The 27,070-nt window shown below is 36.5% G+C and overlaps 1 protein-coding gene across 4 annotated transcripts in view; it reads left to right on the top strand.

Annotated features, from left to right (window-relative positions):
* SNTG1 (syntrophin gamma 1) overlaps positions 1–27,070 on the top strand; it is a 367,033-nt gene that overhangs the window by 149,588 nt on the left and 190,375 nt on the right. Inside the window, exon 1 of one of the 4 annotated variants that reach the window (XM_054817566.1) lies at positions 11,794–11,875. The exons of the other annotated variants lie outside the window; for them this stretch is intronic. The gene's annotated coding sequence lies outside the window, so the exon portion shown is untranslated. Of the gene's footprint in view, positions 1–11,793; positions 11,876–27,070 lie in introns of those variants that run through there. 4 annotated transcript variants of the gene reach the window in all.

Genomic DNA, 27,070 nt, shown 5'->3' with positions numbered 1-27,070 from the left:
TCTTGAGCACATTATCCCAGAAGGAAGACACCCATTGCCTTCCACAAGCTGTAGGAAAGGCTGCTAAATCAGCAAAGATTTAATGGTCACATGGCTCAAAAAGACAAGGGTTGTTTTGGGAATCAGTGTTTTCTTGACTACTTGAGGTACTTTGCACTGCCCTATTTGAGAAATGTGCAGTTGGGTCAGCAATTTGGCATCTTCACTATGTTGGGAAACAGTGAGTAGTAATGCTGCTTGGAAATTTTGAATTTTGAGTGAAATAAAAAGGAATTTTATGTCTTGTTTGTTTGGGGTTTTTTGTTTTGGTTTGGGTTGGGTTGGGTTGGGTTTTTTTGATCACAGCATATAATTTTGCATCTGTCTTGCAAAAGGTCAGACATAAAATAAATACTCTCCAATAACAGAGGGTAGAAGTCTTAGCTTGAGGTAAGACAGCAACAATGTTGAATACCAGTTCCTAGATATATGCATGTATACATATATGATATATTTTAAAGATGAGAACAAATTTATTTTGTGTAGTTGGTAGTAAAGTGGCTTAAAGAAAAACAATCAGCTTCTGCCACTTGTCCTTTCCTTAGGATTTCCCTTTCTCTGAAGACTGTACCCCTTCCTCCTGTCTCCTCATGCTCTGTTAGCCCCGTTGGCCCTGCTAGCACTTCAGCTGCAGGGGGCTGAAGATCCCATATCCCCGTAGCAGTAGAAGAGCCTGAGAAATGCATCACCGGGTGAGAAACCCTCCAGAAAAAGGCAGCCTTGCTGTGTGAAAGGAAATCTCGATCTAAGGAGTTACTCAAATTCCAGTCATGGTGCCTTCAGGCCACGCCACTCCTCTTTCTTGGGACAGTTGCCTACATCTCCTGAGACCCCAGAGCTGCCTGCTGAGGTCAGCAGTGATGATTCCTGATGGAAAAGGAGGGCAAAGCTGCACCTATCAGGGTACCCTCAACAGAGCGAACAGTTTCTCCTTGAAGGGCTCTCCAGCTGGATAGCCTGCACATGGAGCAATCTGCACGCCTCTGGCTGTGCTCTGTCCTCCCATGTACCCACTTCACAGCCGTGGAGTGCGGGAGAGCAGCAGGGAGGTGACCTCACTTACAAGGTAGGTGTGAGCACAATAGCAGGTAACTAGGAGAGACAAAAATAAGCCTGGAGCTGTGTGGTAAAGGGTGATGGGGAGGGGTTTTGTGTGTTTTAAAACCTACCTGGAAATGGGTTCCTAACGTGACTTTTACATTTTAAAGACTGTAGCTGTAAGGTGAAGAACTGGACACTGAAGTGGACACTTTCATTATGGAAGGACTAATATTACTAAGAGGTTCCTGTGCATAGATTTCATTGATCCCTCTTCTTTTTTTTAAGAAATAGGTATAAGCTAATGAGGAAAAAAATATCTCAAGTGACAAATAGGATTATTTATTTGCCAGATATTTCAGACGTTTGATTGTATACTGATCTTTATTTTAAGTCTGATCATTCTTTGACATCGAGTAAATTGTAAATACTTTTTAAAAATAGCAAGGAAAATGCTTATTGTTTTGGGAACCCACATTTTATTACACTGATAAAAGAATGTGTACATGAGTAGGCATAATATACCAGAAGAAATATTGGCCTATTTTATTTTATATGTTGCTGTATATGTTTATGTTGCTATTTAATTGCTTGGATGGGAAGATAATAAATCCTTGTGTATACACAATGTTTCTGTTGTAATCATTTGTAATTTGCATTAGAATAAGCTAGTAGAGAGGTACATAGGAAGCCCTGAAAATATTTACACATCCTTCACTTTAAAAGTTTTAAATCAAGCAGAATATTTGTGGTTAATTAACAGCCTTAATAACAGGATTAGTCAATACCTCCAAAGAGATTCTAGAATTAATATCTTCTTGAATCCAGCGTGATCATCTGGCTTTTATTTTCTGACTAGTCCATCCTTTGTAAACTAAATTATTATAACAAACAGATATCATGCCTTACAGAGAATAATTCACCTACATTAATTTTATCGCCTGAACCGACCAAAAGAGCTTGTTTCTGTCCTCTGATATCAAAGGTCCCTTAGAGTACAGACACTGGCCAGGACTGCCCAGGTTAAAGGTAACCTTTGTGTAGATGTCAGCTCTGGAATGAACAGAATATATCACATGTAAAAGAAAAATCTGAAGAATGAGATGATGAATGTGATTTCTGTAATCAACTGTTAGTACCACAGAGTGTTTTGACAATTTTGCAATTAATTTTCCTTGCCTAGTGCAATATTTTGTAATTTTCAGAATTAATTCTGAAGGATCTAGGAACTGGTTTGTGGTTTCTCTAAATTAAAGCTAAGGTGATTGTGAAAAAATGCATATCAACTACTATTGTAAAGAGACAAACTTTCACTTTTTTTTTCTTAATTTATAGTTTTTAGCAAGACTGACAGTCATAAAGAAAGTGATCCATTAGACCAAATATGGCTTTTCTGAGACAAAAAAGACTACAAATTGTATCAGGGCTATACTTGGGTGGTTTTTTTTTTACCTTGGACATTTTCTTAATAAATATCTGTGTGTTCATCTGGCTTTGCTATGAGAGTCTGACTGTGTTAAAAAGTTTTTTAAACTGAGTTGAAGGTAAGGATGTGCCCAGCTTGCTAAAAGCCTGTTGGCTCTGCTCTTGGGGTGACAACATAGCTTGGTATACGCCATGCTTTGGGCAGGGAGACGGGGGGTGTGTGTGTGTAGATACATATAAAACCTAGGGTAGACATATGGCTTGATTCATTGTTTTCTCAATTACCATCAGAAGCGTAAGGCTATTGAAAGGTGGAAATAAGACATGTTTGCACAAATACTATATTTAAAAGCCAACAGCACCATTTATGTGGAAAATGAGAATCGATATTTACGCAATGACATGCCTGTCAAATAAAATTGTAAATGGAGCATATCTTTCACCATCTATAGGTATAAGTTTAAAACTTAAATCGTATCTGTAGGAAAGTAAAATTTATTTACCTTTAGTCTGGACATTGAAAATTTCTTAGAAGGGTCAGTACATATTTGTAATGTTTGGCATCCATTTGGGTTAATTTATTCTGTTTAATTTAGATGTCTTATTTTCCTGCCACATTGTCTGGTTTCCATGGATCCTGATTATTTTCTTCTTTGTGAAGGAGAATGACAGTGTAGTAGAGGGTCATCTAACTTTGCCTATGCTTGTTAATTGAAGACTTTCATGAAAATCTGCAAATAAAAAACCCTGAAGATGCTGGAATAAAACTATGCTTTTCTTCTGATTGTCTATATGCATGCATTAGCCTTCTAGATATTCATATTGATTGTGCATGAGCAAAGTGTAGGATAGAATTTTTGTTGGTAGTGTATGTCTATCAGCTAACTGATATCAGCTTTCTGTGGTTATTAATAAAACAGCTAGAGAATACTCTTCCAGAGAAGTTTATCTGCATTGCACAATATTTCTATAATTCCAAAACATGAAGCAAGAGACGTTATCTACTATAGGGGAAAAAATATGTAATATTGATGAAATAAATTATTTTACTTGTTCTGTACTTCTGGATTGCATCTGTGCTTAATAATCTGCTGTTTGCATTAACTTAGCAGCAGCAGGGCATAATGACTATACTGGCAAGGTTTATTTGAGGATCTTTCCAAATGTCTTTTCCAGAGTGGCTTGACATCCTCTATTTAATTAACAGGTAAAAATAATGAAACAGTAGGCCAGTGTGAAAACCATTTCATTTTTGATCAGTCTCATTTATTCAAAATAGTCACTGGACCAATACTGAAGAGTAGGCATAGCTTCCATCTCGTAGCTGCCTACATGATGTGGGCACCCTGTAGAGCTGGATACTCATGAAATGGAGAGGAGCAGCCAGGCGAGAGTGGTTAGGCCTACCCCATTTGCAGACTAATTGCATTCTTTGTGGGGTGCTTTGGGTTCTTTCCAGATGATTAAACCCACAGCTGGGTATTGTTATAGGAATCTTCTCTATATTTTCAGGAGAAATAAGAATTAGATATTTTCTTTTTTCCAAAAAGTATATTTGCATCACTACTGTTACAGATATTCTCCATATGCAGAACTGCTGATGCTATAATCTGTGGACTTCATCATTCAGAAATGTCTTAGCAGACAGGCAGTGATCTGCCACATTCAGTATCTAAAGTGTAAGGTCTTGGCTTTGTGTATCATAGGTTTGGCCATGTCCTAGTGATGTGCTCCTACTGTATTTTTTTAGGATATTTTGTTTGTTTTTACTTTTTCAGTATGTCATAAAAAATGGGTTAACAATCCCATTTAAAATATAGATACAGGATTTTGAAAACAGGGAACCAGCCAGCATTCTGCCTCAGTTCTGTCAGTATCTGAGGCTCCTTTTCAAATTGCCTTCTGACGTGTGCTGTGCTGGCATGTACTTTGCTCCTCTAGTCCCTGGATAGCAGCACCTCTTTAGAGTGAAATACAGTCAGATGTCCTTTCCATGAAAACATAGGTTCAGAGTGAAAGGGGGAAGATGGAAGGAGAGGAGTATCTGCTTCTACTGAGGAACTGGGAGCTGGTCAGCATACGTGTCTGGGATCGCCCATCACCTTAAGTAGGACTCACGGGCTAAGAAATCTCAAGCAGGAGAGATTGTTGCCAACCTATAGCCTGATAAACAAGGTGAAGAATAGGCTGAGTGATCAGAATACGTGTTTTGTCCAATGTTAAGTTCTTGCTCATCATTGATTTTAAAGAGGTTAGTATATACATCATGTATATTTAGAGTGTCAGACATTTTAAAATGCATCTCTGCAACTAGTTAGCCTATATTAATATTCCATTATGAGAAATTTTTTTGTGGCTGAAGACAAAAATTTTTCTTTGTCGGATTAGCCTAACCAAACATTTGTCTTCCCCAGATAAAATAAACATTTTACGCCAGATAACTGAGCCTAAAATTTTATTCTGCTTTAAATTTTTAAGTGCTTATAGTCTTCAGTTTTAGAATCACAGAATCATAGAATGGTTTGAGTTGGAAGGGACCTCAAAGATCATCTAGTTCCAACCCCCCTGCCATGGGCAGGGACACCCTCCACTAGACCACGTTGCCCAAAGCCCCATCCAACCTGGCCTTGAACACTTCCAGGGAGGGGGCATCCACAGCTTCTCTGGGCAACCTGTTCCAGTGCCTCACCACCCTCACAGTGAAGAATTTCTTCCTAATATCTAATCTAGATCTACCCTCTTTTAGTTTAAAGCCATTACCCCTTGTCCTATCACTATACTCCCTGATAAACAGTCCTCTCCATCTTTCCTGTAGGCCCCTGATGCTTCTTTTGATTCCGCTCTTGCCAGAGGACTGTGACAATAATTTCCTAAAAAGTATTTGTGAATAATATGTCTATCATTGTAGTTTGAGATAGGAATATTTTAAAGTATTTATGACTTTGGACAGAGAATACATTGAAGAAATGGCATGCTTAAGGTGCATGTTTAGGTGAATGAAGCAGCTGAGTCAAAAGTTATTTTGGAAGATTGGCTCCCCTCTATCCCTCCTCTCATACTACCGCTAATGGAATTCCACCTCCACTGTATTACATCTTCCTGTTTCAGTCTGGGCTTCTAAATGCCTGAGCCTGTGTTTGTTACAAATAGACACTTCTGTAGTTTCAGTTCTTTCTTAATTGTGTTATGTTAGTAAGATCTCCTCAGCTAGAAATGTGAATGTTTTCTTTATCCATTATCAGGAGCTAAGATCCCTAACTTTATTATTCTAACGACCTTCTTCTGTACCATTTCCTACCTATTGAAATGATAAAGATCATGTGTAGTGTTTCAAAGCAACCTGGATAATTCTTTTTAAAGTGTGAGCATTATTACCGCTGAAACAGAATATAGTTAGAATTTAAACAGAATAGTGTTCTTTTACTATAGTTCCACTTTATAATGTATTTCATTCATAACCAGTTCCGGATTTTTTACTAACTGTATTTACTGCTTTTTCAATATATAAATGCTGAGCATTTATTACATTTTAAAGAATATTATACTTATAGTACTAACATGCAATACATTTATACACATTATGCACTTTTGTCTTTCTTGGGAATTCATATCTACTGATGTTTATTATTCAGTAATTTTATTATTTACATGATATTACTCTTAAGTTATTCATACAGAAGGGGATTATTTAATTTCCATTAAATTGTTACTAACTTCAAAGGAAGCACAATAATTTCCAAAGCAAGGAAAACACTCACTCATCCCAGACATACTTAGTCCCTCACAGATTCCCCACAGATCTGCAGAGAGATGTACAGATTCCCCACACATCGTATCTCAATACTGTTTCCAGACTGAAAATGGTTCTAAATACTGTGATACTTCAAGTCCTCACAGAGAGAAGGACTGAAATTACTTGTGTATAAGTGGTGTCTTTTTCTTTCCTGTCCTCTGCTTCTCTAAATGCAAGGAAGTATATTTAGTTTCACACATCTTTTTTTGAATACTCAGCCACTTTATTTACTATGTTTTATTTGCCCAGTATACCCTTCCATTAATAAACAGTTGTGTTCCTGATGATGGAAAGAAATATCTCTGGCAGGTGTTTCAGAGGGTCTAAATGTGAGTGTCTGCTGCTGTCTTTTTTGTTGACAACAGAAGGAGCAGAGCCTACTATGATTAGATACCTGATCTGAGTAGCCAAAGCTAGGAATACTGAAGCCAAGCATTTTTGCCAAGAATTTACATTGAAAATACACACATAAATTCATTCATACATTTCTGTTTTCCTTCAGAATTGCATGCCTACCAGAAAATGGGTATTTTGTGCATGTTTCCTACATTTATTGGGCTGTAGTTCAGCACGTTTTGTTTCCCAGTGTTGTTTTGTTTTCTTTAAATTTCCTCTTATGTCCAAGTAGGTCTTGGTGGTTGATTTTACAGCTCTTCATCTCATCTCCCAGTTACAGACTTTCTCATTGCAAAGTTACTCAAGATAATTTTCGTTTTGCCTTTTTATTAGTATGTTACATTATTAGAATTTTGTGTAGGGCATTTTTTTATTACTTCACTTGATATTCTGTTCTGGTTTATATTTCATACATATAAATATAATCCAATTTGAAATTAATTCTTTCCTAATCCATATTATGTTAATTATTTACTAATTATTTGGATCTTCCATAATAACTTCCTCTAGTCTTTTTTATTGATTATCAAAGTATTATAATTCTCCATAACTTGTATTTCTTTCACATTCTCCTATGAAAATTAATTTCTCTTTCTTTTTCAAGATAGTAGTAAAGCATTTTTTCATTCTTTGTTCTTTCTGATCTTTCTAAATTACCTGTGCCTCACAGTATTCAGTTCTCATTTTATCCTCTCTTGTTTGCACGCAATTGTCATGATAGTTAAAACCTGTCTTTAGTTTCACATACTGATGGTTTTTACCTTAAAAATTATTCTTGTTCTCAAGAATCTCCATTGTGCTTCAGTTGATTAAATCAGAAAATATTTTCCTAGCCTAGCTATCACTCTTTTTACTGACACCTAATGTGTCTTTCTTTTACCATTTTTTAAATGTCCGCAGTCATTTTAAGTCTTTCTACAAGCTCTCTGTAGTGCAGACAAAACTAAGACTATTAAGGCTTAGCTGCAATCCATTGTATCTATTCTAAAACCTCATTCTTCTCATATAAACCAAATTTAAATGCCCTTCACAAGCTTAGCTTGAAATCTCCCAAATTTGGAATAAACATACTTATTTTTTCTACCAAGGAAATACGTTACAGTTTGGAAATGACAATAGTTTTCTATAAGCAAGTCTGATTTTTATGAGTAAAAGGAAGAAAGCTTCTCACAATACAGGGTAGATTTTGCAGCTGAATTATAAAAACCTGTCTGTGTAGATAGTGTTACCCTGACTTACAGAGTCTGCACAGGTAGCTGTCTTCTGAGAACTACTGTCTGACTGGATCTTGCAAGCAATCCTACTTGCTGAGTTCAAAAGGGTCGTGGATATGAGCTCGGAGACTATTTGCTCATCCTGGTTAAAATAGGGCAACCTGAGCGCAGAACTTGAGGAAACATCTGGGCACTGAAAGAACCACCCAGACAGAAAGCTGGGCATCTTCTACCTGCTTCTGCTGGCAGAGTTTGGAGTTAGCTGAAGATGTATTTTGGATATCTTGTTATAAACTCAGATCTAAATGTTTTCATTTAAAGCACAATATAAGTTTGTATTGGATAAGAAACTAAAGTGGCCCTTCTGAGTCTATATCTAGTTCTAAACCCAGTGGCCTATCTTTTTTTTTTCCTTATTAGTGGAATAAAAATAAATAATCAGATAACTTAAGTGTAACACATGGGCGAGAGCATGTCCACGTGATCTTTTGCAAGAAGACCCAGTGTAACACCGGCAAGTTGATTGGCATGAGCCATCTTTAGACTGGGAACTGTGCAGCTTTGCTCATCGTGGTGTTCTGCAAAGCACAGCATCAGATCTTCCTGTCTGTGGCCGGGCCACATCTGGCTGCCTCAGATACAGAAGTGCTGCTGTCCTAGCCAGCCGAATTGCAGACACAACCCCTCAAACAAGACACAATTTCCTTCCCAGAGACTTTATTTTTGCTTGTCAAGAGCTGATGTTTTGACCTGGTATTTGTTTTCCTGTTTCTACAAAAACACAATCGCACTTTTCATCTCCCTTATGTATTACTCCTGAGATTAAAATTGAGGAAAGAACCTTATAGAATGTATCAATACAAGAAATATTTGCACCACTATCAAAATCTATGGTCCATACATCTACACTGAAACTGATCTGGCTGTAAATGCTAGAGCTGCCTCACCAATGTCTAAATAATATAACCGAGAGCTGTGAAAACGGAAAAATCAGAGAGAAAAGCAGCACTTGGCACCTGCTGGATGAGGTAAACAGCTCAGTTATTTGTTCCACTATGGAATGATATTTATCCACTATTTACTTAGACATACCTCTTTCTTTAGAGATTAATGGAGCTTCACTGTCAGCACCACAGTCCCTCTTTAAGACTATTTCTCACTCCATCTCCACTTTACAGAAAATAGATGGGCTGTTCATTTTATCCAGATTGTACTAATAAGAAGACAATAAACGGCTTCTTTTCAGCATCCCTCAGAAATGCTGCTATTCCACTCCTCTCCCTTCATTCCTTCACGTTGGGAAGCAGCAGTATAGTGCAACCATTCTCTTTGTGAGCTGTTTTCTGTGCTTTTGTCCTTTGAGGATTCACTTGATTTTGTTTTTGTGGTTGAACTCTGATGATTTCAGAGACCAGAAGAAAAAGAAGGTGGTTGGTGTCTTATCTAATGATGACATTGTGGATTGCTCATAAGCGGCAAACTTTGTTACCCGAATGCCTGTTTTTGAAATGTGCATCTTTCCTGGCATGTGAAAGCAGCAGTCCCCATTTTCTGCCCTTGTAGCTTGCATTTCATTAGTCTACTCTTAAAGGTGATTTACTTCATTTGGGATCTTCTGTTACGTAAAATTTGGAACTGCTCATAGGTTCCCCTCTTTCCCTTTTATCAAAGGATAAGAAGATCAAAGAAAGAAGCAGTAATGCTTCCCTGGCCAATGCAGTCCTTTCCTCTCGCACACTTTCATGTTTCTGGGTGCAAGTAGATCCCCGTGGATCTTTTTCGTATACATTTGAATGCCTACCTACAAGATTCTTCAGCACATGTGTATAGATTCCTTCCCTTTAACTGCTGCTATGAAAAAAAGAAAAGGTTTGTCTACTAAGTCAGAAGCAACTTCTGTACTACTACTACTACTACTACTACTACTACTAATTTCAGCTGCAGATCTGAAATATCTGTAATATTCAGCCTGCCAGAGACATAGGATTCCTCTATTTTCTTCTATATGCTGTTTTCTTTTCCTCTTTTTAAATATATGGAAATTCCTAGTTATGAAGGGTGAGCCAAAGCTTCCCATTGCATGGAGGCAACAGGAAAAAAAGCAGGTATCCCTGAAGATGTCCAGAAAATTATCTTGTCTACTTTAGTTGGACTTACTATTCCAGAATTAAACTCTATTAAGTATATAGGGAGTGAAGACTGCCAGAATTTAGGTGGATTGGGTTGTGTCCCCAGGGTTTTTATGGTCAGACAGGTAGTGGGATTCAGACCTGTCTGTGCCAAGCTCCCTGTCATTCTTCCTGACAGTCAACAGCAAAATTGCTCTGAAACAACAAAGAGTCATTTGAATGGGCGAGCTGTATTGAGTAAAGCAGATTAATATTAAAATGCCTGCAATTCAATTTGCTTTCAGACTAATGTTTTCCCTGAGGATATTTTCAACCTTAAGTGCAATAAAATCATAAGCTTAGATTTGACAGCTTGAAAATTACATAGAAGATAAGATGACTCCTTTTAGAAGAGACTGGTTTTTTAACTAACAAATCACACAAGTTTGCCTGTAGGTTGCTATCTAGATCTAGAAACTCAGAACCTGCCATTTCTTTTACCTGCAGCATTTTGTTCTTTAACTAACTCATTGGTATGAACCAACTCAACCCCTGACAGTGTGCTTACCATTTGGTCTGCCTTGCCTGCAAAAATCCTGTTCACCCTCCATCTTCTGAACATGGAATCTCAGATCCAGGCAGCTGCTCAAAAGGGCGACGGTGAAACAGTGCCAGATTCCTTTTCTTCTGTATTTCTTTCTTTTTCTCAGTCCTGCTTTTGATTCTTTGTACTGTACTTAAAAAATGGAGATAGTAGGGAGAGATGGGTGAGTTCAAAGAATGAAATTTGTGTATGAGTGACAGAATAGGTAAATAAGTTGGCAGTCACCCCAATGACAGACAGCAAATACTACTTCCACTATCTTAGAGTGCTGCCTGACAACAAAATAATGACTCATTAATGATACGTGAAGTATAGCTTTATATGTCACTGATGATTTTTGTATTGTAAGGGTATTCACATATTTAAATTCCCAAATCTTGTCCAAGATGGACTGATAATACTGGATATTAGTATAGTTTATATGTAAGGGAGATACATCCTTGTTTGTTTGAAAGATGCAGAGGAGACTGTTGGTCAGAGTCTCAGTTACAGTACAAATCCAGTGGAGTCTGTGTATCTGGATTGCTTTGTCTGCTGTATTTTGTAAGCTCTCACTCAGGAACATACACCTCTATTTCCTTGTCTGTCAAGAGAATTTCTGTGCATTTTTTTTCTGTATGAATTACTGCATGTGCTGGATAGGGACATACTATGGATTTTTATACACACTATGTTGAAAATACTCCTGAGTTTTCTATTTCCTTGAGTTTGTGAAACATGCCCACTTCAAAGCGCTTTCCTAATTCGTATTTCTTTCTTGTTTTCCATCTGTCTCTGTACACCGGTACAGCTTCAGATCAGACAGCTTACTTCCGACTCTATTGATTTAGATACATTTATGGGTAAAGAAACTACCCAAAACTTTTTACTCTTATGGAGTGGAGAGAAACAGCTTTCTGCTTCAGCAACTACTTATGCATATTTATTGAATAGCTTCTTTGAGGATGTTATGATGAGCTTGCTTATCAGTGAAAATGACTTGAAGTAGTCTCAGATCTCAATATCTGTGATTCCAATTAGGAATTTAATAAATGCTGAAACCTTTTAAATCTTTCATTTATTCATAATGTAGCATGACAATAAACAGCTGATGACAGTAGAGGAATTCAACAGGAATCTACTGTCTAGATTAATTTATTTTTTTTCTTCTTTTTGTTCGATTGCAGAGCCTGCATCTGTGACCATGACATGCTTAACTTCAGAGAACTCATTATTACTTCCATTGTGCTCTAGCAGTTTTCATCTTTCACAGTCAGAGGTGGGCAACTGAATTTAAAGAATTTCCATGCTCAAGGGAAGGATAAACGCTCTTTTGCTTCCTGCCCCAATAGGACAGCCAGGTCTTCTTAAACAGAAAAATAAAAATACGACAGCGTTAGAGATACACATTTACCAGTATTTTATTTTACCTTCCTACAGAAAGAGAAAATAAGTGTTTTCTTCCTTTGAAGACAAAATACGTGACTGACTAACCTTGGAAATGTATGTTATTAAAAAGTTTGGCAGTGAATTTTAAGAAATATGGACTTTAGTTTTGTATCGGGACTTCTCAAAATGAACTGGTAACTAAATTCTTTCACTTTTCTATATGGCTCTGCTGGCTCGTGTTACTGACCAGTCTTAGCCTGTGACAAGTGTGAAAGGAATTGGTTGCTCCAAGCCAGCTGGTATCTGAGGGACAGTTGATAGATATTTTTATAGCTTATTCTTGAGAAATATCTATAGCATACCAGCTGTCGCTTATGTAGTTAGTATATGTAATACGGTTTCTGGTGTTCTAAGTAAAAAGGTAGGCATTCAAAGGTATTTAGAGTGAACCAGCTTCTCACTGTAAATAAACAGTGCAGTGTACTTGTGAGAGTAGGAGAGGATATTCTTACCTTTTCATCATATGTCTCCTACAGATTCATATCTGATACAGTTGGCTAAGTTCTTTGTATGTTCATACAGATGCCATTCCTGGGAAATTTCTCAGGCAGCCTTCTTGCAATATCTAAGGAGTTTCTCTGGGTGAGTTTTGCAGATCTGTCACAACTCCTGAGACCTACTGGGTAGCACTATTAGAAGGACTGCTGAGTATCAGAAAATTGCAGCAATTCCAGCACTTTGGACATTTCAAGGAGGTACAGACTTGCAGAACAAACGGGTATCAGTAGTGTATGCATACGTGCTGCTGAGGTTGAGGCTTCCAGATCACCCAGTTGCTGGGTGTGTTTAATATATCCGAGACATTAAATCTACCATACATGAACAAAATGTCTTTGCAGGAAACGTGGAATTTATGTAACCCAGCTGTTACACGGTGTATTTGCATATAATTCTGTCTGAAGAAAGATGGTGATTGTTGACATTCAAGTCAACTAAAACTGCTTAGATAACTATATACCATCTCCAGTAATTGTCTCCTCAATAAAATAATTTATTTCTGTTTTGCAGTCTATTTTGCCCTAGGAAACAAACAGGAAATTGTAACTTTTCTTTGTTTATTTTTCCCCAATAGGTGGGAACTGATAGCAAACTAGATCATTATCGTAATTATAGATGTTAGATGGATGGTTACTGAATCACTTTTTTATGAGAGTGGGAGAGTAAGTAGAAATCATCTTGATCTGAAATGTGCAAAAAATTAAATCAAATTTCAGTCCTGTTTACAAATGATTTACATTTTTGTCAATGACAGAAGAAGCCAACTTTGGACAAGGCATGTGAGGACTGGAACTAATAAAATAAAGTTACAGATGGAACCACACATCATGCTGTGTTGTCCTGTAAACTTCTGCGTCATGGGTCCTGTCTTTTCAGGCTTGATAATTGCCAGCCATAAGTTCTTCTTTCCTGAGAGTTGCTTCACGGAAAGATCAGATACCAGATAGTTGTAGACTTCTGTAGCTTTGAAGCACTCCATCCATCATATAGGCCAAAATATTACAGTGCTTAACTTGATGTATATATATTTAAAAAAAAAAAAGTGTGTTATTGATGCTTAAAGATCAATGAATTTCTGCACTCTAATTTTCTCAATTAAAATGCTGTTTTCAGAGTATAAGATTTAATGTACTTGTAATCATTTGGCCAATGATAGACTCTTCCTTACTGGACTTCTGCCATTCATTAAAAAAAAAAAAAAAAGTTTTTAATGGAGTAATTGTATTATTTTTTATGATTTTTTTGTACAGATGCAATTTTCCAAGAAAAGATCATGACTGGAAGTAATCCAGGCTGGTTTTGAAGGTTAAATGTTTTCAGAGGAGATCATAATTAGAAATACCAGATTTGTAATTTTATGATTTTGATTTATTTTCCCTTTGAGCACTTCTGTCTTTTTCAGGCTATGGGAACTTTCTATCTAAATCAGTAAATTAGAGAAATTTATGATGGTGAATGTGGGTTGAGATTCCTATATATCAAAATAAAAATCTGCTCTGTCATCATCACTAATGAAACACTGGTGTTGAAACAAATAATTTGTACATTTAGAATGTCTCAGGAAACAAATTTTTTCTGACATAATACACATTTTCTCTTCAGTGCTTTTTTTACCAGTGAATGATTGCCAGCTCCCCAACAAACCTTCTGCAGCTCCAGTAATGGAATTTTTTCTGAATCACAGTAGAATTACCTCTGCTGGAGTTCAGCCCTGAAATATTCTGCCAGCACAAGGTCTATGCCCTGTGAAAGTCCTGTTTCAAGGGTGAATTTTACTCTTCTGGATAACATTTACATTGTGCAGCTAGCAAACTACTTGCACTTGAGTACCCTTGCACATCTGAATCATGGCACTGAGTTTTTGATGGAAACCTGCCAATTTATCACAAGTAAGGATTTTGCTAAATGTCATTTTATAATGCTGCTTAAGCAAAAGACAAGAGGCAGAGGTTTAATAAAATGGTTTATCACTGCAAAAATAATTTAAAAAACTATTTCCTACAAGATGAGCTGGACCTTACAAATGCACTTAAGACTTTGCTTTTTGTAGATAACTCACCTTATTTATATGAATGAAGCAACAAAAATGTAATCATCACCATTTATAAATTGTACATAACAGGCTTTCATCGCTGTTCTGCGCTTTCCTGTTCTTTGTCAGAACGCTGGACACAAAATGGACACAAATGGAACAAAAAATCAATAAAGCCATCTTATCCGCACCAAAAAGAAATACAAAGCACATACGGAAGGTTTAATGTTCAATACGAACAATTTTATGTTTTCTTTAAAGAGATGGTCAGTGTCAACTTTAAATACTGTCAATAACATCAGTAGTAATAAATAGCCTAAATGAATGATAGCAAATCACCTGACTAGAAACTGAAGTAAAGCCTGTGTTTGTCCTTTTCACACATTCCTGGTTTTGCGTATAGTAGATGAAATGGCTTTGAAGTTGGTATCTGTGCTGCAGCCAGTTTTGCAGCTTTAATGAACAGAATATAAATATTTTCAAATTGCATTTCAAAATGCTCGGTAACTCCCTAGTTAATTTTTCTTTTTAATTTTCTGTATAAAAGCAACACTTGGGAACATGACTGTTTTGAGTTTTTTTTCTTATGCAGTTCTGGTTTAAATGAAAATAAAAAGTTAATTCTGTATGCACAACCAGAGTGCATTAATATTTGACATGTAGTGAATGTATCGCATAATCATATTTTTGGGGAATGTAATGATAGGTTTGGGGTTTGCAGCTGCAGATAAAAAAACATGTAAGTTGAAATTTAATTTACCTGAAATTTAACTTTTAAAAATGGTAATATTCTAGAAAAGAGGGTTGGAATGAACTTTGAGAGATCATCCTGTCCAATTCTTCCCTAGAGTGTGAGATCTGCTGTACTTGAACCATTCCTGGAATATTTTTATTTAATTAATTCTTAGAAAAAAAGAACGAAACACCTTTAGTGACATAAGTTCATAGCTTCCTTAGCCAGCTGATTTCTGTGAACTGCTTAAGGGTTTCGACTAAAGGAAAATTCTTCTTAGTGTGTGACCTAAATCTTCCTCACACTGAATTAATCCCATTACTTCTTGGCCTATGCACATTAAACATGGAGAGCAGTTTGTTTTCATTCTCTCTGGGTTTTTTTAATGTGTGCATATATGTATTTATGTGTGTATATATAAAAGTATGTGGCTGCATGTGTTGCTTTCTCTTAGTCTTCTCTATTCTGGTCTAGAATGACTTAAATTCTCAGAGTCTATCTTTATAGGCCATATTTTTTGGATGTGTGATTATTCTTATTGCTGTCCCCTGAACTGTCTCCATCTGGTCCATGTTTGGTTTTTTGATGTATTGTACCCAAAACTATAAACAGTAGACCACAGGAGGCTTTTGTAGTGCTTGAGCAGATTGGATGAAACAAATGCTCCTTTATCTCAAGCCATCGTCTACTGGCAATGTAAGTTATGGAAACCTTATTTCAGCTGCCGATAGAGCCTTCTGTTCCTGAAATTAAAACGAAAACTTTAATAGTAACTTGTGTTGAGGAACATTAGAATCACACTTCAGTCTCTGGAGTAAAGAAGATCTGTACATAGTAACTAACAGTGGTGTCAATGATATTTCAGATATTAGAGAGTTCTGAAGGTTACAACGTCAAAGGAAAAAAAACCCAACATAACAGTTTGGTACAGCACAGTAGGAACAGCTGGTTTTCTGTAAAGTACATTGCCTGTGTTCTCAAAACTAGCGTACTAATCTGGCCAAGCCTACTCTTCATACGTTCTTACAAATTAGTAAGTAAGTAATACAGTGAGATGCTTTTGAAGGTAAGATGCAAGGTAATGGAAATGCATCATCAGCTTTTGACCTTTCCTACTATCTCTTTAGATCAGTTCACCATTGTGGCTCATACTGTCCATTTATTGAGATACTGATACATACAACAGTAAGAAATATTTATTCTTCTTTCAGTGAATGGATGGCTTAATCATGGATACGATCGTGTGACTGGGAGTGCACCCTCAGTAACTTTAACACAGAAAGTGCATTTCCCTTTGGCTTTACCTTACATTTGTGTCTCTTTGGTGGGCTTTCTCATATGGATAAATATACTCTGCTGTAAGAGCAAACTTCTTTTTTCTTTTCTCAAAGACAAATTATATCATTGAGGAATGTACAACCACAGTGAGATTTTCAGTAAGATTAGGTCTAGCATTAAAATTGTGATTTCGAGTCTGTGTTTGTTGCTCTGATTTTTGGAACTTAGAAACCCAGAGCACTAAGCGAAGCGGCAAAAATGCACTGTTTCACATGTCCTGCTTATTGAAAAATCTAGATTGCTTTTATATGTCAAATATATTCTGAAATAGGCACATATAATCAAGGTAATGCACATAATGTTTTTTCAGTTATAGATGTTTTTTCAGTGGATCTCTCAAACCTTTAAAAGCTTGCTTCTGAAAAAAATAGTCAGTTACATTCTCTTTCAGTTTTTGCAGAACATCTCGTCTTCCATGTGTGTCTTTTTGACACTCATTTAGCAGTTCCTTACACATTGCCAGATTGCTGTTCCTGTTTCATACCCCACTGATTTTGGTGGGACACCATGAAAACAGAGCTGCCTACCAAATATGTGATCAGTGCTCTGGAGAGTTCTGGCTCCCTGAGGCAAAGGCTGCCTTGATAGTACATTAAAGAAGATATTGAGGTATTATTTAAGTTCAGCGTGTTATCACAATAGAACCTTTTTAATATTTATTTAAAGACTAATTCAGTCTTTAAAAATTTGATTGCTTATCTGTATACTTTTGCTGTGTAAGTTTTTATTACAGTGGATAACCTGGTACATGATATGTTCTGTTCTAAAGCTAGTATTGAGAAAGACTACAGAATTACCATCCTCTGCTTAGTAGTGATGGCACTTATACATATTGTATGAAGTGGCAGACAGCTACGTTCAAAAACTGAAACATGTAGGAAAGCTAAAACAAAACAAAAAAGAGAACACTTTCAGTTTTAGTTCAGATCTTTAAAAATGACAGGGAATTGTGTATGAAAGCACAAATTGATACTAGCTTAATGCCAGTATTTCTTAAGTTCTATCAAAAGCTGCTGCTCAGTTTAGCAATTGCTTTCAAATAGTGTGAATCAGGTTTGAAGCACTTTGCAGAAACAAGAAGTCTAACAGGAAATTAAATTCTGAGTAAGAAATAAATTAAACATTGGGACTACTATGTTGGTTTCTTTATTTGCTGAGGAAAACCTCAGTGAATTCTGATATTACTAACATCTGAATGCAGTGAATGGTAACACTTACATTTTGGGATTGTGTATCTCTTGTTTAACTTTTTATACCTGCTAAATATAAATATAATAAAATAGAGTTGATAAACTTTTCATACTTAGAATATTTTTGAGCTTTGCCCTGGGAAAAGCTTTCTCCATTAAAAGTGGTTGCAGATGTGAAGAGGTGTCAGATATCACTCCCATACTAAGAATTTTAGAAAAGACTGTAGAGGTTCAACCATGAGCTTGTCCTTATAACTTGGAGAAAGAGGTACCCACTGGAGAGATCAGAAGGAAGTTAATAACCATATTACTTGTAAGTGAGAAATGTGTTTAATGATACTTTCACTGATTTCCTGAAAAATAAAAACAAAACACACCTGGAGTGGGATCCTTTTCTTACAGAAAAATAAAATAAGAGACAAAGCTTTAGGGAGCTTTCAAAAAGGATACTTCTCAGAAAAAATGGAGGAACTTTCTTGTAAATTTGTAAAGAATGTGGTCCCAGGTAACAAGAACCTGTCTGTAATTAAGAGTGAGAGCATGAGATTGTTTAGGGGGCTAGAGCCAGAATATATGCCATTTATCCATCAAATCATTGGGCAGCTGATGTCATAGAAGTGCCTGTTACATGTAATGCTTTTCTGTACTGACTTTGCAAAGTCTAAACCATTGTTTGCTGATCCAAAGCTTGGTTGAACTAACATAACTATTTGGTCTCCAAAACTGAAATGGAAAGACAGATAGAAAGAATTTGTTCTTTTCGTTAACATTAACATATAAATATAGTTTCATACATGTCTGAGAGATTTCCCTTGTTTGGGTTCCAGGATGAACTTTGTGGTACAGATTATAAAACATAGCTGATAAAAGTCACTTGAACATTTTTTCAATTCACATTTATTTTAAAAAATGGTGATAATCACCATTTAATGAGTTTAGTTTAATAGTAAATTTGGGACTGAAGTAGGTTCCATGAATTTAACAAATAAATAGAAATCATTCAGTCTCCAAAGAGAAGTATATGTAAGACTATAAATTAAAATAAAAACCTACAACCAACACTGTAGTGAAGTTGAATCATCATTAGAGGCCATAACAAATTTGTTTTTTCTTCACGAGATAATCTATTTATTTGTGCTATACCTTCATTTCATAATCTTAATTTATGGCTATTTAAAAATATTGGTAATTTTTAAGCATTCTGTTTTAATATTGTTACATTTTATCATTACGAGTCATAATGAATGACATTTTCTTTTGAAAATCAGAACTTGTTATTTCTGCTTAAGCATTTTGGCGAGCAAGGCTCTTTTGATGGGTTGCAACAGATGCCCGTTCAATTACTATGAAAAGAAGTGTCGTTACTGTCAATTATATAAGTGAAAACATTAGTTATATTTACCGTGATATGCTTTGTATGAAGGTAGATTGTGGGGCTAGTGGAATGTTGGTCTCCCAATGAAGAACAAATGCAGAAGACTCTTCTCACAACAGTGGTCCCTGTAACATGTTCTTACAACTGTTGGTGTAAGTGAAACTGTGGGGCTTTAGTATCATGACTGTACCGTTGTGTAAAATGCCACTCTATCTGTTACAGAACCAGAGGTTTTGGGAGGATTCCTTTGTTCTGTCAGTTACTACAGCTTTAAAGAGTCCAATGGGTGCGTGAAAACATAGTGAGACTCAACACCTTCTTTAATAACTAAGAAGGACCTGCTGAGAAATGTGAAGTCCTTAGTGTCTTTGAAGATAACGGCAAAATTTCCACTGAGGTCATCAGAGACAAAGTTTCATCTACAAAACTCTGAACAAGTAAGGCATAACTAGTGATAGTAAAATATTCTCGGTGTCTAGTAGATTTGTGCACAATTCATAAAAAGACAAATTTGAGATCAAATGAAATGTAGGACAAGTTAATTAACAGTTTCCACTTGGAAGTTACCTGGGTTTTCTCTTAGATATCTGATACTTGGCTATAGCTTTTGTCTTCATTGTTTAACTTCATATGATTTCATAAAAGGGACAGAAAATTATGAAATGTGGTCATTACCAAAACGATATTCTTTTAAAGCATTAGATAGCCTAGGATGTATAAAACATATCTAATTCATTCCATATTCAGAGTAAATTGTATTACTTATGAAGGTTTGAATATATAAAAATAAATGCCTGCCCAGTCCTTTGAAAATTAGTGTTAGACATTGCAATATAAAACTTTAAAACAGGCCATACTTTCAGCTACAGAAAGACAGAGTAACTTTATTCTTCACACTGAATGCTGTATTTTATACTAAACTTTAATATACAGCATATATTTATAAAACAATATTAACATTAAGGTATGGCTTTACTGTGCTCGGTCATTATTTTCCCTTACCCAGTGAAATTGGTCAGCTCTGTTGTTATCTCACATGTAGCTTTTTATTTGTGAAAATATTTTTCTTCATGTTGCTTATGCAAAGTTTTTTAACAGCGGTCATAGAAGTCAACTTTTTCATAGAAACAACTTTTCATCCAGTCACTTGTGCAACAGTTGGCTGTACAATCATTGCATTTCAATGAGAAAGTCTCACCCCATTCAGTTGCACAACACTGAGTCTAAAGAGCGATTATCTTTCACTCCAGGGCGACTGTTTCTGTGGCATCTGAGGAAAAGGGCAATGTACTTGTGTAAATTAATCTGATTGAACATTTGGAGGGGAAATGGAATTATTATGTAGGATTTATATTATGCCATTACTGAAAGCATTGAGCCATCCTCCATAATTGTAGCCATAATTCCAGCTGCAGCAATATTTTACATTTTATGGCATATATGATACCCTCAATGAAAAGGAGAACTATTAAAAATATGTTTTTGGAGCAAGCTGTATGATGTATAGCATAGTAAAAAAAAGTATATAAATTTTGTAATTACTAAATACAAATTGTAGTTGTGTATTTTATACCATAGGTACGCTCAGCGTCTTACCAGAGGCAAGGCAAGCCTGTATGTATGTACAAGAATGTATGTCTCATAAATGAATTTCTTACTATTTGTGAACGTCTTTGAGAGTTGCAGATCTATATATTGTAAAATGAAGATGCACACTCTTCTCCCTTTTACTCCCATTTTCTGTTAGATGTAAATGGCTGCACTCACATGTTCTTTTGAATCCCCGTGCTTCTGTGATGGTGCTTCCACCTGTTGTCCACCACCACTCTTTCAGAGGACAGTGTTTGGCAGCAGAGCTGGTTGAACAGGCAGTTCATCTTGTCCTCCATAGCCCAAGTCCACAGCCTGACACACTGAAAGGATCCACCATCACTTCCCATGTACCTTAGTGCACTGGAGTGTGGCTCAGTGCTCTGACTGTTGTGGCTGCATCACTGCCTCTCCCAATCCTGCAACAGAAGTGGCAAGTATCTTAAATAAGAGTCTCAGGCACAGCTGATGCTCCTTCTTCCTCCTCTCTCATTCCACTTTGGTTGGCTGATGTGTAGGTCTGAATGACTCCTTTCTTCATATAGATTTATTCCTTAAATGTAAGGTCTCCCTCTTTTTGGCACAGATAATATCTTTGTCTTCATCTTTTACACTTTCATTTATAAAGACACAATTTTCCTTTTGTGATGGACCAGTGGTTGAGACAAAGGCAGAGCTAAGGCCCCTAGACCAATCTCAGATGGCATCTCATGTCAGATTTCAGTGTCTGTCACTATTTAGCTCAAAACTGATGGATAATTTGAAGTGGAGTTTATTCTGTGAAATAAAGGTTAAATTCTGAAATGTAGACAGGAATACAAAAGTTACATCCGCAGTTTGATACAGGTATGTCCTATTCTCTCAAAAAACATTAGCAAAAAAAAAAAGTGCCACGTAACCAACCAGGCAGCCAGCCTCAGCATCCCTCTGACACGCTGAAACTCCAAGGAGCTACATGAAGAACAAATAAAACACAATGTACTGTGGGTTCAGCTCTCAGCTGTTTTGGTGTAGACTACAAGTGGTGCTGTTATTCTGATAGGCTTGACTTAGTTTCCTCGTTGCTGTAGATGAGCACATCATAACTCAGTTCAAAGTCCCATGCGTGCATCTGCACTGTAGTGCTACAAAAGGGTATATCCTCTTACCTTAGTAACCGGAAAATACATCCTATCAGAGACTTAATTCAATTTTTAACCAACCAAAAGTCTTCAGATAATCTAAAACTGCCATGGAAACATACAGCAATTCTACCATCTTGCTGAAGCTATGTTCTACTGTATAGTCACGTTTTGTCCTGATGGCACCACGAGGGCCAGCAGCGTGCTGGGGGCCAGGAGCCGCAGGGGCTGCTGGGACAGCAGAGCAGGGCCTGGCAGCCCCAAGCAGGAGCAGGGCAGCCTGGGGCATCGGGCAACTCCCTGGGGACACGGACAAGCTGAGGCTGGGCCAGGATGTGGGCCCACACATGGGCCCAGCTTGACAGCCAAGCAGGGCCAGGCTGTGGTGTCACTGGGCAGGAACCGATGGCCCGGGGCGGCTGGAACGGGGTCCTGGGGCCTGGGCAGGGTGGGGTGAGGGGAGCACTGGGAGAGCTGGGCAGAGACAGTCAGAGCCGGCAGTGCTCTCAGGGCCTTGACAATATTTGTATTATCTGTCAAGATGAAATTCGTTAGAACTTTATTTATTTATTTAAGCCTACTACATGGGAAAGTAATTTTATTTTTCTCTATTTGAAAAGAAACACTCTTAAACGAAATGAATGGATTGAAGGTGATGTTTTGGCATGCTATAGCTGTCGCTAGGGTTATGAATATATATGACTGGAAAAGAGGTTTTCTGTTTATTTTTTTTATTGAGTAAGGAAGGAGTAGATAAGAGTTTACAGTTTCTTACAGGCAGCATAAAGAAAAATTCATTCAATAAGAAAACTGTGTACAAACATGCATTTTTATGTAGTCTGGTTGGGTCCTAATACCTGGAATAAAATGGATCTGTCTGTTGAGACTTTCCAGCTCGTGCTTGGTCCCTGCTCAGCTGCCTAGGTAGTGTTGATGTGTCCTTCACAGCCAAGAGGAAATGGACAGCCTCGGTGGGACGCAGGAGTGGTCTTCTTGTCCTGTGCCTTGATGTGGCTCTCCAACATCCCTCTTTAAAAACCTTCTTCCACTGTCATACTTTGAACATCTCTAAATTTGGGAGCATGGAAAGGAGGTGATTGTTGGGGTGGGGCTCAACTTGATATTAAGCTCTGGATTGCCAGAGCTGAGGAGTTAGAGCCAAACAAGGGCCACCACGCCTGTTGTTTGTGGCCATGTTCTCATCCCAGGTTTGCTATTAAAACCCAGCTGAATTAGTAGATTTTCATGAATAAAAAGGTGGGCTGAAGCTGAACCAAATGCTGCTGCACTTAATTTCCTTTACTGATTCCCTTTTATCTACAACAGTTGAAAGTCAATAGATCATTGTTAATCTTAAATGAGCTATTTGAGTGATAATTGCAGAGCTGGTGGCCTTTTGCTTTTGGTTAGGTGACTGTGAGTTAACATTAGGACACTGAAAGCAACAGTAAATTATCTGTGTTATCTGCTTCTGATATGCATCAAAATGTGTTGCTCATTCTAACATTATTCAGTGCAACTACGTCCTGAGATACTTCTGCACCTGCTTTTCATGCCTTTTGGCATTTGGATTTTGAAGCTAAATGTTACGTGCAGATAGGAGTTTCTATTTATTGATTTGGAATTTATTTAGTGAAGGAATAGAGGACAGAAAAAGGAAGATAGTCTTCTATTGCATATTAACTGAGATTAGAGCTTTTCACTCACTGAAACCCAGAACAGAATCTGTGAAAATGTTTTCAATAATACATTAATTTCCATGTTAAACTGTATATATTGACCTTTTCACTTAAGTTTTATTTCTGTAATCGGCTTTATTATCAAGAGAATCCTTAAGAAAACTGTGATGTTTCTTACTGGTGCTTGCAAAATGCTTTTAATATACAAGAGCTATATATATTTTTTTCAATTCATGTACCATACCTACCTTTAGGAGGCAGTTTCAGAGTGTCAGAATGTTCTTGCAGCACTTAATTTCAGCCTGGATTGCCAGGGTAAGAGACAGTAAGTAGGTGCCTGCTGAATGTGACTGACATCACTTGTTCTTTTCACCTGAGGATCAGGAAGAGGCAGTTAGACCTTGTACTACTTACTGCTGTAGAGCAGAAGTGTGGATCTCTAACATGCTGACATGTTTAACATTTCAGCAGTTCAACTCTTCTCTCTGGAATTCTAATTTTGCTTCAGCAGACTAGCCCTGACATGGTTTCATGAAATGTGGAAGGAGAGGTGGTAGAGAAGAAAGGAAGAAGTATTAGTCAGTGCTCTAATTTAACAGCTCTCTGAAATTTAATCTCAAAGTAGCACGTGTTTCTAAGATGCTTTGTTCCATATTTTAGAACAGTATCTCTGAAGGTTCCTACCTGGGGGATTACAGAACACAGAGTATAGTGGGTGCAAAGACTCACTTTATTCCTGACTTAACAAGCATGAGTGCAATTTCTCAAACCTGTTGCATTGCCTAAACCACCATCAGCTTACTGCATCATTTGTCAGTGTAATAGGTGAAGGACAGTTAGCTGCAAATCATTACCAGGTTTATTATGCATCCTTTTCAAAGAAAGGTTATAGAAAATTAAGAATTTGGACAAGTGCCTGAATTCAAATAGAGCTAATAAAAGCTGATTGCACATTTATTTAAACAATGATGTCATTAAAAAAAATAAAATATATCTATGAGCAATAGGTTTCATCCAGACACAGCTCATCCGTCAAATGAGCTGCATATTGAGAAACATGTTCTTTTAATGACTTTACACAGCAGACTGCAATGTATCACATCTTGCAGTTTTTCTGAAGCAGAACTTTTAAGCATTTTACAAAGCAGTTTTTAAAACTTCTTCCCACTTATATTTGGTCAAACTTAGGTTGCATTGCTCTGTAAGCAATATACTTTTTTTTCTTTTCTTTCTTTAGGATTATGGGAAGGACACTGCTATATTATTCCAGTGTCATTTTGTTTTCTAGTTTTGAACTACCTTCTGATTTTGGGAGATGAGTCTTGTATCTGGAATATTAAAAGGAAGAAGAGGAAAAAAATAAATGTTTAGGCAGCTCTTTGGGTATACTAAATGACCTACAATTACCCAAAAGTTGATAAATGTGATACTTCAGAATTTAGAAATGAAAAATCTGTAGGACTTGAAGGTAGAGCATTATAGCAAATTCTTTCAGTCCAAGCTTTCAAATATTTGTGTACTGTAAGTTATTTCTAATACTGTAATCTAAGAATGGATGCTCTTAAACCTTATCAAGTACACTGCATGCAGCTTTTTTACGTAACTTTCAGTCATAAATAGTAGGCATTTGACTTTAGGAGGAACTCCAGCAGGAATTGAAACCAAGAACTAATATAAATTGTAAAAAGATAAGGAGTGAGACATCAAAATTTAAAAACAATAAGAAGGATAATATTGGTAGGTTGTGGAGGCAGTAAGATGGCACAAGCAAAAAGATTAGAAATGAAAAGGATACATGAGTGCAGATATTATGTATTTATTATTATTTGTCAGCTTCTTGGTATTCTTAGGTCTATGCAAGTCAGTGCAACTCACGACTACTTCCATAAGGAGCTCAAGATCAAACTTATTATAGAAAACATACTTCAGTCACACATAATATACCGATTACAGTTTCAGATTCATCATGGTCCAAATACCTTGGATGAAAAAATTATCAATTAAAGTACTATGTTTGATTTTTATTATTCTTATTGTTTATTTTTAAATGGCCTCTGCTGAAAATGAAAGTCATGCAAATGAGATAAAAAAATATATGTCACATGATTAACTTCACTGAAGCCCAGAGGATTTACAGTTTGGAAGCATGTCATCTTTTACAAAAGCCTGAAAATTACTGCTGCAAGTGATCTCCCCTAGACCAGTAGAGGCTAGTATGGTATCTCATGACCTGAAATTCATCTTTTTGTTGTTGTTGTTCTATATTCCTTAAAACAAATGATAAGAGAAGAAAACAAAACAGGAAAAAAAAAAAGGAAAGCATAAAATGTGGTTTCTTGATAACCACTTTTAAAGCTGTTAAATGTTAGATTTTGAAATATAATTTCTCTTCTATCAGCGTGGTTCAGGACCAACTGAGTAACAGCTAAATCAGTTAGACTAGTTTATATTGCTTTTAAAGTACTTTGTGCAATGTTTATGGACTATGTGTTTTACTATGCAGCCTTGTAAATATGAAAGTTCCCTCCCTGAGATTTTCCAGTAATTGCTATAATAGTGTATGTCAGGATTTTTACTTGATATTGCTCATGTGGACTATTTCAGATTCCTTAAGTTCCCAGGATTTGCTGTTACTCTACAAAGATGCCATCTGATATATTTATATTAATTATGCACAGTAACATTTATTTTTTATGATATGATCAAAATTGTAATTCAAATATTACTGTCAAGTTAAGAAGTCTTATTGAATCTATTACTTCTGGAAGTTAGCTAATCCCAAAATAATTTTAGCATCATAATTTTTTTATACATAGGAAGAAGCAAATTCAACTGCAGTCTTAGAAGATGTGAAGTCTTAGTTCAGCAAGATATTTAAATGTGTTTCTAACTTTAGACATGAGTATTTCTAAGTGCTAGTTTCACAAAGTTGTTTCTTGGGAAGGAAGGGAGGAAGGGAGGAAGGGAGGAAGGGAGGAAGGAAAAGAAAGAAAGAAAGAAAGAAAGAAAGAAAGAAAGAAAGAAAACAAATTCCTTTCCTAAATCCTTGACTTAAACAGTGAACAGAATGTAATAAAATGTAATGTTGTGAAGCCTTGAAATATTCCATCAGATACTGATTTATGGTTAGATGAAGATGTATTCATTTGCATTACTGTATCTTGGTTAATTCAGTCTCTAAGTTTCTGAATAAGAGACTTGAAATTTGTGGGGCAAATGTAACAGTTGGTTACAAGTTTTGATGAAAAAGTAAAAGAATTTTGTCATGTAAACGTTTTGAAAGTCCAAGTGGTCTGTGTATAACTACCCCACGTTCTTATTCGCTACAACCTGAATCCTAAGCCTCCATTAAAACCACCAGAAACTATTTTACATGGAAAGAGATCTCAGAATAGAAGGTTTTCTTTTCCACCTGTGTTTTTGCCCAACCATGACCTAAATGGCCTACTGCTGTGCAGAAGTGGTGTTG

Source organism: Grus americana, chromosome 2, assembly GCF_028858705.1.
Source record: "Grus americana isolate bGruAme1 chromosome 2, bGruAme1.mat, whole genome shotgun sequence".
Taxonomy (NCBI): domain Eukaryota; kingdom Metazoa; phylum Chordata; class Aves; order Gruiformes; family Gruidae; genus Grus; species Grus americana.
Note: the sequence above shows the minus strand (reverse complement) of the source record. Positions and strands in the feature narration are given on the sequence as shown.